Below are 15,720 nucleotides of genomic sequence, written 5' to 3'. Positions count from 1 at the left end.
TAAAGAGTTGTCTAACCTCTCTGTGTCTGTTTGCTTAGCTGTGAAATAGGCATGGTAATGATAATAATAATAATAATATCTCCTTCATGGAGTTGAACAACACTTAGAACAGTAATTGGTACAAAGAAAGAGTTAGTCATTGTTTCAAGTATTGTAATTATCATTATTTTATGATTATTATTATTATGGCATATACATAGGTATCCTTTTATCCAGCCAAGAAAATTGTGCTCTTAAATACAGTTGAATGACATGAAATAGCTCTTAATAATATGTTAATAAATATACAAATTATATAAATACTATTTTTCTATTTTAGTAAAGTTATATTTATAGATTGAAGACTGGAAGAAAATATAAAAATGTGAACAGTGTTTACCTCTGGGATTGGGGGGATTATGTGTGATGGAATTCACCATATCAACAGACTAAAAAAGAAAAAAATATCGAGTCATCTCAATAGATATAGGACTTGCATTTGGTGAAATCAACATCCATTCATGATAATAACTCAGCAAACTAGGAGTAAAAGGGAAATTCTTCAACTTCATGTATGGCATCTATTGAAAAACCTACAATGAGCATACTTTACAGGTGAAAGACTGAATTGTTTTCCCCCTAAGATTGGAAACAAGGCAAGAATGTCTGTTCTTACCACTCCTTTTCAACATTAAATTGGAAGTTTTGTCCTGTCTTTCAGTACAATAATGCAAGAAAAAATTGCAAAAGGCCAACGGATTAGAAATGAAAACATAAAATTGTCTTGATTTGAGATAATGTGATTTTCTATGTAGAAAATTCCAAAAAACTTATATAAAAACTACAAAAAGATCTATTAAGTGAGTTTGGCTAAGTTGCAGGATATAAAGTCAACATACACAAACAACTGTCTATTGTATTTCTGTATGTTACCTATAAATAATTGCAAACTGTAATATTTTTTAAAGTTCCATTTAAAGTAGCACTCCCAGAAAGGAACTATTTAAGGATAAATCTAATAAAGTATGTGAAATTTTGTATGCTGAAAGCTATAGATTATTGAGAAAAGTGAAAGCTATAGAATATTATGGCCTAAATAAATTGTGAGATATATCAGACTCATTCATTGGAAGATTGAATATTGTTAGATATGTCAATTCCATCCCAAATTAATCTACAGAATCAACACAACCCCGATAAAATACCAGCAGGATTTTTTGAAGGAATCAACAAGCTAATTCTAAAATTTACATGGAGAAGAAAAGGGCGTTGAATAGCTTAAACAAAAGAACCAGGAAAGGTGGAGAACTCACATCACCAGATTTCAGTACTAATTACAAGGCTCGAGTAACCAAGACAGCATGCTATTAGCAAAGGATGTACACATAGATCAGCGGAACAGAACAGAGACACTAGAAGTAAATCAATGAATATATGATCAACTGATTTTTGACATATGTGCTAAAACAATTAAATGAACAAGTAATAGTGTTTTCAACTAATATTGCTGGAAAAATTGGGCATCCATATGCAAAAATATGAATCCTGATCTATAATTCACACCATTTATAAAAATTAACTCAAAATGGATCATAGACCGAAACGTAAAAATTAAAACTATAAAACTTCTATCAGAAATCATAAAAGGCACTTTTTGATTGTAGATTAGACAAAGGCTGTTGCTGTTGTTTTAGACAGGACACAAAAAGCATGAACCATGAAAGAAAACTTTGGTAAATTGGATTTTGTTGAAATTAAAAAGTTCTTCTCTTTGAAAGTTGCTGTTAAGATAGAAAAAGACAAGTTGCATACTTGGAGAAAATGTTTGCAAAACCATATCTGATAAAGGACATATATTTAGAACATATAAACAACTCTCACAATTCAATAATAAAAAACAATCCAAATAAAAAGTGGACAGATGGTTTGAACAGACACTTCATTGCAAAATAGACATGGACGTCAAACAAGCGCAAGCAAAGGTGTTTAACATTGTTAGGCGTAAGAGAAATGCACATTAAAAGCAAAGATACCACCACTCACATTAATATGTGTATTTTGCCCAATCTCTCATTTTTGTTTACTCAACAATCCTGAATCTAAATCTTACTTGGAATTCTGCGACTCAAATGAGGTGTGGTTTCCTTTCAGAAAGCCTAGTAGTTCTCAGCTTTGAGTCTTGGTCCTCATTAAGCACAGAGGGAGCTTCTAATACAGATGCCTTGGCTCCACTCCCTAGGATTCTGATTTATAAAATTGGCATGGGAATTTGCAAGTTTCACCAGCCTCCCAAATGAATCTGGTCTAGGTTTTCCCAGGACACATTTGGAGAGAAAATAGCTTAAAGCTGCCAGTAAAATTCTTTTTTTTTTTAAGATTTTATTTTTTCCTTTTTCTCCCAAAGCCCCCCAGTACATAGTTGTATATTCTTCATTGTGGGTCCATCTAGTTGTGGCATGTGGGACGCTGCCTCAGCGTGGTCTGTTGAGCAGTGCCATGTCCATGCCCAGGATTCGAACCAACAAAACACTGGGCCGCCTGCAGCGGAGCATGTGAACTTAACCACTCGGCCACGGGGCCAGCCCCTAAAATTCTTGAAAGAGATGTAAATCAAGTTATTATAAAAGGTGAAATAATTGCACTCAAGGTGAAATAATTGCACTAAGCTTGCCTTAAAGAAATAAAAAAGGTGAATGAATTTGTAATTTTTAAAAAATTAGGCCCATTTTTAAAAATCTGGGTATTTTATAAGTGCCAATTATTTATTCTTTTTCTCATTTTAGTTTAAGTATATCCTTTAGGAGCAGTAAGATTAACTTAAATACGTAGTCCAAGAATTCCTTATAAAGACATGAAAACAAATAAGAGTAATCATTTTTAAAAATATGGCAAATGGAGGGCAGGTTCCATGGCCAAGTGGTTAAAGTGCCACACACTCTGCTTAGGCGGCCCAGGTTCGCAGGTTCGGATCCCGAGCACGGACATACTCCACTCATCAGTCATGCTGTGGAGGCATCCCACATACAAAATAGAGGAAGACTGGGACAGATATTAGCTTAGGGCTAAGCTTCCTCGAGCAAAAAACTGAGGAAGGTTGGCAATGGATGTTAGCTCAGGGTGAATCTTCCTCGCCAAAATAATAATAATAATAAGGCAAATGGTCTTAATTTTAAAGACAATTTTGTTAAAATTTTAAGTTATAAGTAGGAATTAGGTGCAAAATTAGCTCATGAATGATTCTTTAAATTCACTTTTTAGAATTCTGTATTTCAGTGGAAATTTTGTAAAATCCAACTGAAATATAGAGCATTGATCCTTTTCTCAATATATCCTTTTCATCTATCTTTACGTTAAATAGTGCAACAAAAGGCTTCCTCATCCTGATATTTGGTATAGTTATAATGTCTGTTCAATTCACTAGACATGCCAGAAACATTTCTTCAGCATTTCTTCAGCATTTCTTCTCTGATTCTGTAGCAGTTTGTGAGTTCATCATTACCCTGAACATTTTGATTTAAGCAAAGCAGGAACTCCAAGAATGAGGCCAAACAGGAAGGAAACAGAACTCGGTGCGCCAAAGTGAGCCTTTCAAAAACTGCCTGTCATCCGTGGTCTGTGGGGGCCCAGCCAACAGCAACTCCTTGGAGGGACTTCACAGACCTGGAACTCGGAATCAAAGCCTCTGTGTGGATGGCAGCTGTGACACTGATTAGGACAACGGCATCTCACTTTCTTAGAATTTGGGCATTACCATTATTAGAGATAATTGGGTACATGTAAAATTTATAGCCACTTAAGACTTCCCACTTCCCAGTCTTAGCATCTTTTGTTCTTAGGGAAGATTTACCTCACACATTCTTTCTAGAGGCATCTTCCTTATTTATACTGAAATAAAGCCTCGAGTCATGAACAACATTTGAAGGAGCCCATCATTCGTCTCAGGAGAAGGCCAAAGTGTTCCATCTCAATTGTACAATGTCCTAGAGCTACCCTAGGCAGCATCATCTCTGCCTAAAGTTTCTCTACTTGTAAATTAAAAAATAAGAATGTGTAGAGGGTCATAATTCTTCTCTGTACCTGTTCCACTCAGTTACAATAATTTTCTTTGTCTAGCAGAGCAGGAAAATAATATATCCAGTGCTCTTGGATAACATACTGAGCTGTCATCATAAGGCATATTGGCTAGATAGCGGTACTTTGCTGCTGTTATATATTCAGTAAGAATGGAGAAGTCTAAGTGTCTTTATGTGCAATACCACTCTCTATCCTGTTTTAAGTAGTTCACAGAAGAGTACCCTGTCCTTTTTGGGGAGGGCCAACATATTCTAGGTGGTGTCCAGTTCCTGACTGTAAAGTCCGGTGACTATTTTCACACTATTTTGTTCGAAACCACTTGCCACACCAACTGTGGGAGGTGAAGTAGCTACTACTATTTTAACAGCAATCCATGGACTTCATTTTGTCCTCCTAATCCTGGTCCACAGCCAGGGGGGCAGTACCTATGTTTACCAGGGCTGTAGAATCTTGAGCATGTCCTAGTATGCTCAAGCCCGCTCACTTCAAGAGCTCTACAAGGTAAAAATTCTCTGAGATTCTCATTCTATATATTCCTATCGTATATGTATATAAAATCCATAGAGAGTTCTATCAACTAAGTCAGAATGTGTAGGGCGTGATTCTGATGTGTAAGACAGAGTTTGGAATCACCTCCCTAGGATAGGAAAGGTTAGCATGGCTGCCTATTCCTTGACCCAATTTTCACACACAAACTTTGTCAATCTGATACTCACATTGCTACTGAGTTAAAATGCCCTGCCATTTTTCCTTCAAAAATTTTTTTTCAATTTGTGTCTACCACTCCATGTTATTTTTACTGCCGTAGTTATAGGTCTGGATTATTGTAACAGCCATGAGCTCACTCCTGTTATTTGCACCCTCTACTTTGCATACCATCTTTCTGACACATTTATTATAGAGTTCATTTGGTTGATGGTGTAGAACCATACTGTCAACTTTGCTGCCAAAGTTGGTTTGTTGCCTAGACCAACTTGTCTCTGCCATGGCTATTCTCAGTGCATCCACCTAGGCAGAAGACAAAGAAAAAGGGTATCAACCTTCATTCTGCTTCCCATCAATGCAATATCAAGTGCCAATATCACTCAGAATCCAGTTCCTGGGCTTGGAAGCAGGACATAGAGGTAAAAATCCTTGTTCTGTCATTTACCAGCTTTGTGCTCTTGGCCTTCAGTTTCCTCACCTATAAAAATAGATACTGAGCATGGGGCTGGCCCCGTGGCCGAGTGGTTAAGTTCGCGCGCTCCGCTGCAGGCGACCCAGTGTTTCGTTAGTTCGAATCCTGGGCGCGGACATGGCACTGCTCATCAGACCACGCTGAGGCAGCGTCCCACATGCCACAACTAGAAGAACCCACAACGAATAATACACAACTATGTACCGGGGGGCTTTGGGGAGACAAAGGAAAAAATAAAATCTTAAAAAAAAAAAAAAAAAAAAAGATACTGAGCAGTGGTTCCTAAACTGGGCTGTATGAGAATCTGGTAGGGAACTTATTAAAAATATGGATTCCCAGGTGCCCTGTAGGCATAAAGAAACAGAATGATGAAGTGTGGAGGTCTGGAATTTCTACATTTAATAAGGTTCCCAGGTACTTTTTATGCATCTATCTAACATTTGGCTAGTGTTTGAGGAACTTTGATGAGGTGACTTTTTGATGTCCTGTCCTGATTTAATAACCTATGATTCTAGGTCAAAGAAAGAAATAAAAGGAAAATAAAAATGAATAACATCTAGTCCCATGACTGGCACATATCTGACATTTTGCTGGTGTAGTTTGGTTCCCAGTGACTGTAACAATACTATTGTACATTAAATTGACAAACATTCTTTAGCCACTTTATACGCATTATCTCATGCAGTCTTAATCATATTCTACTAGGCAGCTGTTGATACTCTGCTCCTTTCTGAGGTGGCATAGGGGTTGGGTAAGAAGTAAGAAGGAAACTACCCAACATCCTGCCCAGCTAGTCATCTACTGCCTCTGGTCACTCCTGCTCCTTCACTGATGATTTTCACATGGCGATCACTGCATTTTTTCCAGGGCTACTCCTGTCACCATTCCTGGTAACTCCAACATCCTAATGGATCATGTAGCCAACATCATTGCGTCTCCATTCTTCAATTTCCTCTCTCTAGGAAACTTTTTCTCTGCTCTATTTCAGTCACCCATTTCGACAGTCAAACCCTTGAACTTGTCATTATAAATAACCTCTAATTCTGAAATCTCAGCTTCAACCATCACCTCCTCTAACCAGTTCACTTACTCTATTATTTCTGTTCCGATTTTTCTTCAACTTCGTGAATACATTATCCATTGAACCTGCAACTTCCTCACTGTCAATCATTCCTTTCATTTCCTCACATCACTCTTTACCTAACTTAGATTCCATGTTCCATAATGATAACCATTCCCTTACAAAGACTCACAACCCCTCTCCTTCTTCTATAACATCTGGTTAAGCATGGGTGTTGCTTAAACACTACTATCAGCTTACTCTGCGCCTGCACACCAGCAGCTAATTACACATTGCTGGAAAAAGAAAACCATGTAGACCAATGTCAATGTAAATTCATGACCTAAGATTTAAATGAATTATCCCTAGTTCTTCTTTAGTTTGTTGCTCTCACTACTCTGCAAAACTACCATTGCATACTTTCTTCTCTCTCAAAACATTTACGCCTTACAACTCCAACTCTTCATCAGCTGATGGCTTATTGAGAAAAGAGAAGAGGCCAGAGTAATAAGCGTATTTATGTTCTCAAATAACTTATTTTTTATTATCCCTTTGTTTTTCGCTATCAATCCATTCCAAGCCACCATCATCTCTTTCTAAGACTTCTGCAATAGCTTTTTAACCAGTCTCCCAGCTCTAATCCATATTCCACTACAATCCCTTTTCCATTCAGCAGTAGTGATCTACGAAAATACTCTGTATACATTTCCCATCACATTTAAAATATACACAGTCTCCTCAGTCTAGCTTATGAATCTCTCCATGATTTAGCCTTTGCCTAGCAATCTTTTCCCATATTACTCTCCCCCTTATTCACAAGTACATGCTGACCTTCTTGCGGTTCCCTGAGTATGCCCCACTCATTCTTGCCTCGAGGTATTTATACCAATTATTTTCTCTTTATGAAATGTTTATCTTCTTACTATTTGTAGCTCCCCTCTTTTTAGGTCTTGGCTTGAATGTCACTCTTCACAGTGCTTTAGGTGAGCAAGGCCTCCTATTGTGACCTCTTTACTCAGCTTCTAGAATAGAGACTGACAAGAGGGTAGACTCAAAAATACTGAATGAATTAACAAATTCTACCTGTGCAGATGAGAACATTGATGCTTGAAGAAATAAAGTTACTCAACCAGGGTTGCAAAAATAGAGAATTGCACATCTGGAATACAATTCTAGAGCTCTCTTACTCCCAGGCATGTGCTCCTAACTACTACATTCTCCTCCTAAAACTAGACTTGTGACTTGTTGCTATGCCTATGTTGTCCTCCCTTTAAAACCATCCTGCTAGGTAATCTCAAGGCACTACTTTGAAAACCTTTAGTAGCTCTCCGTTGCCTGTAGGTTAAAGTGAAAGCTCCTCTTTTTAATGTTTAACGCTAGAAGTTTCTCTTTCTATCATTTCTAGATCCATTTACAGCATTTAATATTACTAGAAAGAATATTTTCTAGAATTTCTAGCATTTAAATGTTTGGATCCTAACATTAATCTAGCAGTGTGAGGATGACACTGATTTCACCTCATCTGTGAAACATTTTTTCCATTACTGTACAAAATCCCTGGCTTGTTGTAGCCAACATTTGCCATGTTTAAAAATCCCTCTATTTCTTCCATTTAACTCCCGTCTTTTGAACACTGGTTCTATTTCCTTGTTTTTGCTCTCATCGGTGGGAGACATTCATCCATTAGATGTTCATTGAGGGCCAGCTCTGTGCCAGACATTACTTGGATTCAGGACCCTCCTCTGAATCAAGGCACTAGTAAAGGCTGTGCTCTAGAACATTCCAGGATGCACACATCTTTGGGTACAATGCCATTGAAGGAAGCTCCTGTAGGGCCCATTCTTCTGATGGCTTAACTTCTCATTTCATCAATCAGGGCTCCCTTTTGGCTTCGATTTTAAAGTTTCTAGAAAATCAATGGCAAACGGTATAAATCTTGCTACAAAGTTAATATGAACCAGCAGTTATCCTTCCTTTCTCTATCAAAGCTTGTAGTGAGTGAATTAAAAAGCAGAGAAGGGAAAGAAAACTTCTAAGTGCTCTCAATCTTCCTCTGTAGAAACCCACTGCCATGCTGAGGCAAACTTTAAGAAATATATACTTTTAATGAAGTCCCATTAAAAACAGATATACTGTGCTGGGTAGCTTTTATGTATTTCTTTTCACATCATTGCTGATTTCCCAAGGTACTTGTGTTCACAGAAGCTCTCCCTTTTCCCATCAGCCTGATCCTCCTGCCAAACACTTTCGTTAAGGCCACAAGGCAAAGATTTAGAGAAATTACTTCCATGGAAGCAAAATGATGCCTCCAAAACAGCACTGCAATTTTGAATCCTAGAGAGGGAGCACGCTGATTTAAAAAGAGAGAGTTCGCTCATGTTATAATTGAGGAAATTATGTTCAGTAATGCAGAACAAAAGAGAAGAGGAAAAGATAGAATACTGTATGCCCCTTTATTATTATTATTATTATTTTGAAAAATAATATTGGTCAGAATTTGGCCATACGGGACACTGTAGGGGCATTTCTTTCATTGTTTCAAATAAAGTGTAAGACTTTGAATTCTGAAACAGATATGGTGGCCCCCAAATTCTTCTTTCTATGCCCCAGGAACAGCTGGTGTACTCACCTGTTTCTGCCTGGACAGGATTCCTCCGCATAAGGACTGGCTTCCCCTAGTGATACTGGAGGTCCAGAGCATAATTCTGGTGGCTGACTCTTCAAAATAGGAATCCCTTTGAGTCTTTCTGGGAGTTTTCACTTCCAGTAATTCTAGCTAGAACACCAGATGACCAGTCTCCTGGTTCTCCAATCACTACTGACTGTATAAACTTGGTCATTTTTCTTTACTTTTCTAGGGTTTATTTCTTTTATTCATTAAGAGAAGCAAATAATACCTATATCATATGACTATCGTAAGGATTAAATGAACTCTGTGACAGCCTTCATCAAATCCTTCGCAGTCTGAAGTTGGGCATTTTTCTTATGAGCTACGACTGTCTTCTTTGGAGACAGAATCTTATTCTCAAAATCCTGTCTCTGCATCTTCTTGCTATTCATCTTTTGATTGAAGCAATTACCTGCTTCCTGAGATTTTTATTGCTTCCTTATGCCCTACTCCTTCATAAACATCCTCCGGTCGCTTATTACTAGATTTCCCAGATGGTCTGCTTGCCTATTGCAACTTATTTCATGCATTCATTTCATAATTATTTAACGCCCAGCTGCTCTGTGCCACGGAATAAGCTAGGCACTGTGGATAACAAGACAAAAACTAAGACAAAGTCTTGGGTACAGGTGATATATTTGAAAGGTAGGCCCAGGCTGAACAAGAGGGAAGTGAGGCAAACGGGACATGGAAGAGAGAAAGCCAATAATGGATGCATTGATGGGTGGACCGTGGAGCTCATGGTGGACCACTGGGGCTCAGTCCTCCTGGACACACTCTGAGGAACCTTGTAGAATGCAGCTCAGAATTTTCCCACCAAGAAATGGGAAAGCTGGGGATATTTATCCCTTGCCTGTTATCCCTGTTTGTTTGAGGAGTAGTGTCTGGGTCTTCAATCCTGGACAGTTCCAGGTTGCCTTGAACTTGAGTTGAGAAAGGGGCACTTTCATCTTTCAGGCTGAAAAAGAGCTTTCCAAGAAAGTCCTCAGGCAGAGAAGCAGAAAGAGGCAGGTATCTGCAAGGATGCTATCGGAGTATATGCAAACTGACCCCAGTATATGCAAACTACATGGAAATGAGCTGAGAGGCTGTGGGGCAGGGCAGCCACAGAATCTGCTGCATACTTATTATTTTTCAAAGTTGAGTCCCTTGACCCGGGTCCCCTAGTTTATATTCTTGCTCACCTCACTACTGCTCTAATGTTACTTGAATCTCAGCTCCTCCACAAACAGCTAACTGGTTCTAAACAAGCAAACACTGTAGAAGATATTTTACCTTGTATTTCTTACCTGTACTTCTCTTGGTCGTAGGTATGAGTGATTTCCCCGGCAGAATCAAGGTTTATGTGCTTTACATAGGCTAGGATGAAAGGCAGCTTCCCATTATATCCCTCTGCTCCAACAGACATTAACTGATGGGTTTTTTCCAGTTTTGTCGAGAAATAATTGACATACAGCACCATATAAGTTTAAGGGGTACAGCATAATGATTTGGCTTACGTATATTGTGAAATGATTACCACAATAAGTTAGTTAGCATCCACCATCTCATATAGATACCAAAATAAAGAAAAAATAAAAAAAAAGTTTTTTTCCTTATAATGAGAACTCTTAGGGTCTACTCTCTTAACAACTTTCAAATGTACCATACAGCAGTGTTGACTATAGTCATCATGCTGTACATTACATCTCTAGTACTTGTTTATCTTATAACTGGAACCTTGTACCTTTTGAACATCTTCATCCGATTCCCACTCTCCTCAGCCCTCACTTCTAGCAATCACAAAGCTGATCTCTTCTTCTATGAGTTTTTTGTTTTCGTTTTTTTTAGATTCCATATCTAAGTGAGATCAAACAGTATTTGTCTTTCTCTGTCTGACTTATTTCGCTTAGCATAATGTCCTCAGGGCCATCCATGTTCTCTCAAATGACAAGATCCACCTCTTTGTTACGATTGAATAATATTCTGTTATATATGTACACCACAACTTCTTTATCCATCCCTCCCTCTATAGATACTTAGGTTGTTTCCATGTCTTGGCTATTGTAAACAATGCTACTGTGAACACGGGCGTGCAGATATCTCATTGAGTGAGTGTTTCTGTTTCTTTCTAACATATTCCCAGAAGTGGAAGTGCTGGATCATATGGTAGCTCTATTTTTAATTTTTAGAGGAAACTTCATACTGTTTTCCATAGTGCTTATGCCAATTAACAATCACCTGGTGGGTTTTTATAGTCTGGAGTAGGCAACACATAGGGTAATTTTCTTTACCCATTGATTGTGAGAACTTCCCTCTAGCCTCAAAGTCTTTTACGATTTATGCAACTTTTCCTAAAGTCAAAATGATACTTAAGTATTTTTGGAAACTGTTTCACCTGTACCAAGTGATTCCTTCTCCCTACTTCAAGTATCCAAAATATGGTGAATTTTATGGCAGCAGTGGCCTTAGCCCCCACACTACCTCTTCTCTCCATCTTTTCCACTACTTCCAAAATCATCTTGCTAAAATATACATCCAAAAATAGCATTATCTTCCTCAAAAGTTTTGCTGTCAAGTTCAGACTTTGGTATGATATTCAAAATCCTAAGGATCTGGCTCCATCTACATCTCCTTCCTTAGATGCTTCTTAATCTATACTCTACTCTTCAATGTCTCTTTAGTTATGTTGTTCTCAACATTTGGAATATATACCTTCTTGCTTTGTTGCCGCTTACTGAAATCTCACTCGTTATGTAAGACACGAAATAGTTGTGACTTTCCACTTGACTGCTGAGCCTCTGCTATTACAGAAGCTGACATAACTTCCACCACCACATGATGACAGTGCAGATGGGGGGAAAAAATAGAAAGAGATGAAGCAGAGCGAAATTTTATATCCTGTACATATACAAGTTCAGATATTTAGCACTGAGTAATCTCATGGAAAAATGAATTCTGGCAAATATGTGGGTTGTTTTTAACTCTATTTTCTGAAATAACATGTGGTCAAGGATGAGGAAATCTAGGAAGATGGCAGCATAGCTGTACTGAATCCCACACAGAAACAGACAGGGGACTAGGATAGCTAAACAAAAGTTCCACAGCAACTGTACATAACAAAACTGAGTGTCAAGGAATCCCCAAGAACTCTAAAAGATAAGTGAATGGAAAACTTCAACAACAGCAACAAGATTGATATGGTGTCAGGAATGCGGGAGAGAAGCTGTCTTGATTGCCAGAACCCAGAATAACCAACAGGTACTGCATAGAAAGCTGGACGTGTAAATCTGATCAGGAGCTGGAGCACGGAGGGAGTCTGTGCAGTCCTCAATTCAAGGGTAAGTGCAGGATAATGGTGGTATATTGGTCAGGGCTAGAGTGGTCTGGGCCCCAAGCACTTCCGACCGTAACTGAAGAACAAAGTCCAACATGGAGGAGAACTTCCCAGGATAGAATCAAAATTGATCAGGACTGGAACCACAAGGCAAAGAAAAGAGAAGTTCCAGATAAATATGGTGAAGAGGGATAGAGCTGGAAGATCTCAGGATGTACCAGACCTTATATCTGAACACTTCACAAACATAGTACAACAGGGTGTTGCAGAGCTGGGAAGCCGGGAAATGTAGTCCAGTCTTGCCTCCTCTCCTAAGAGAAGAAAACTCAGCTAACAACATAAGAATGGAAAAGGACCATGGAACAACTCCACACAGAGTTATTATAAAGGAGAGAACAGAAAGACATGGCCACAGAACAACTGAAATTTCTAGCCTAATATTTGAATATGACATAAAAGAAATGAAGGAAATGTTAGAAATAGATGCTTTGGATAAACAGAATAAAGGACAATTAGAAAAGCTCAGAAATAACATAATTGCAGAAAGAAAAGTTTTTAAAGAGTTGTAACAAGTCTCAAGAAAGATTTAGAAATAAAAGAAAAAAATCACTTCAGAAGTGAACATTAAATTATAAGGAACTCAAGAGTGAAGACATTCCACAGAAAATACCTTAAGAAAAACAGATGATTGGAAGGAAGAAAAAGTTTAAACTCAAAAAGTAAAGAGAGAGACAAAGAATGCAAAAGAAAGTGGAAAATATAGACTACAGGCAAAGAGGATTTTCTGTGCATAAAATAGAAATTGCCAAAGAAGAAAAATCAAGCAAAGGAAGAGAACAAACACTGGAAACATAAATCAAGAAATATCTCCTAGGATAAAAAGATTGGAAACCACAAAGTGAGAGAGTTTACTGCTTATCCAGGAAAATTAAAATTAATCTCAAATGGTCAACATTGATACATAGTCTAGTAAAACTATTGGACTTTAAATAAAAGGTATATATATACATATATATATATATGTATATACATATATATGTAGAGAGAGAGAGAGAGAGAGAGTCTCCTTTGAGCACCCAGACAAAAGGACCAAGTAACTTACAAGTGAAAGGATATCAGACCTTTTGGCTTTTATGCCAAAAAGCAGATGGAGTAATATATTTAAGATACTTATGGAAAAAGATGTGACCCAAACTGATCTTTATGTTATAAAAGCCAAAGGCAAGTGATTATCGGCTTGCAAATTTTAGGAAATATTATTCCCATGGTCATGCTCCAAAAAGTCTATTAGAGAATAAACTTCAAATGACCAAACTTATCGGAGTGACATCTTCATAAGGACTGATCATGAGCATTAAATATTTATTTACCTGTAGAAGTAAAACTAACTTATATTTCTAAGGAAGACAGTGTAGTATATAAGGGTTGTATTCTTTGACAACCAACAAAATATAGGGGAAGTTTGGAGAGAATATATGAAACAGTAGAACGGGCTCATCGTCTCATAGGTTTGATGGGGAATAAAAGGATATTACTTCAAAATAGATGGTGAGGGGGAAGAGAGGTTTGGGGAGAAAGGAGTGACTGGCTAATTTCACTGTTACTCATAATAGAGAACCAACAAAGAGAACCGCAGTCCCCTGAAAAAGAAAGAACCAAGGATACTGTACAGTAAAATGTTAATCTTTAGAACAAAACACAAACCTTTTTAAATACCTAAAGATATACAATGTCACTTTGAAGAACTATCCTAGATCTGCTGCCAAAATTGTAAAAAAAATAATAATAATATTCACAGAAAGCCACTCCTTGTAGCTCTACTGGTAACAGCAAAGACTGCAAACGAGCTAAATTATCATCAGTAGGAAACTCTGAAAACCTGTGGTAGATTCACACAATGAAATGCTAAGCAGCTATAAAAGGGAATAGATGTTAGTTTTATACTTCTATGGAATGATCACAGGATATATTACAGAGTAAGTATATATATTCAAATTTTAGCTTTTCCAGGAGTTTGTATTGCTTTGGTGACAAAATTAAATATTTGATATCAGGTTTGTACTGGTTTTCTTAGACAAGGTCCAAGTGTCTCTGGGTGGTATGTACTAAAAATGCTTAATTCCCCTAACTCATTGGCAAGTTAGATGCTGAGAAAAATATCTGAACATTTCTAGATCATTAAGTCATCAGGCTGACCCTTGGGTTGATGTAAAGTAAGTATATTTGTCTCTGGTACTTTAGCTTCCCCTTTCTTAGTACTATTTCTGCCTTTCTTACATCCTCGTCAGACATTGGAGCCCCCGAAGGTCTCTGGTTAGTCCACTGATTCAATAGCACTCATTGTGCGTTGCATCAATCCACTTGAACTTACTCAGTATCAGGTGTAGAAGAGGAAGCTAGATGTTTTTTAATATCCATTCTTCACTTCTTACTTAGTAACAGAATTGATAAAGAATAGAATTTATATAAGTAGAATTTATGTGATGACTCAGCTGAAGATCACACTTTTTATCCTCCCTTGAAGCTAAGTGTGGTCATGCAGGTAGGTTCTTCCCCTTGGGATGAGAATGCATGTTTGGGTGCCATTTCTGAGTATGCACTTCAAGAGAAGAAGCACGCCTGACCTCTCCAATGGCCTCTTCCCTGGGCTATAATGTGGATATATTGGCGGGAGCTGGAACATCCATCCTGAATGCAAGTTCTGTGCTGAGGATGGAAAGCAACGAGATGGAAGGAGTATGGGTCTCTGTTGATTGTGGCACCTCCTACCAGCTCTGGATAACTGACCTAGACTTTCATGTGAAGAGCAAGTAACTTCATTTCTTTAAATCATCATTATTTTGATCTCTCTCTTATAGCAATCAAACTTACACCCTACCTAATACATCAGGAAATGACTTAGATTCTGTGAGGCATACAGTCATTTTTTTTGTCCCTAGTTAGTATTCTTCACAATGGTTAGATTTTTTGAAAAGACTAAAAGTCTAAATACTAAAAAAGTTTAAAGACTAAGGTTAAAATAATTTTATAGTTTGAAAATCTGTGCTGATAGAAACTACTTAAATCTGTAATCCTAATATGTTTTCCTCTGGTGCCCTTAATCTTTTATGGTCTGCTCCCAAAATTCTAAAGTGCTTGAAAGTTGAGCTAAGGGACAATGTATCAAAAAGTATCGATTGAAGCAATTTACTGACACCAGTTTTAATATCAATTGTATAATGATATTGCCAATTGGCAGAAGAGTGAAATGAAATCCAGTGTAAACCTTGCCCTAAAAATAATTGTCTAAAATGTTGAAGTTCAAAGAATACGTGGGTAACCCGAGGCCTGAGCCATACTTGGAAAATGGAAATGGCAGTTGTAATATGAGAGGGAAAAAAGTTTGTGTAATTTTCAGGCTGTGAGAAAGCAATTATTTTCTCTGGTTAGAAAAATTACGCTAGGTA

This window comes from Equus przewalskii, chromosome 7 (assembly GCF_037783145.1).
Source record: "Equus przewalskii isolate Varuska chromosome 7, EquPr2, whole genome shotgun sequence".
NCBI classification, from domain to species: domain Eukaryota; kingdom Metazoa; phylum Chordata; class Mammalia; order Perissodactyla; family Equidae; genus Equus; species Equus przewalskii.
Note: the sequence above shows the minus strand (reverse complement) of the source record.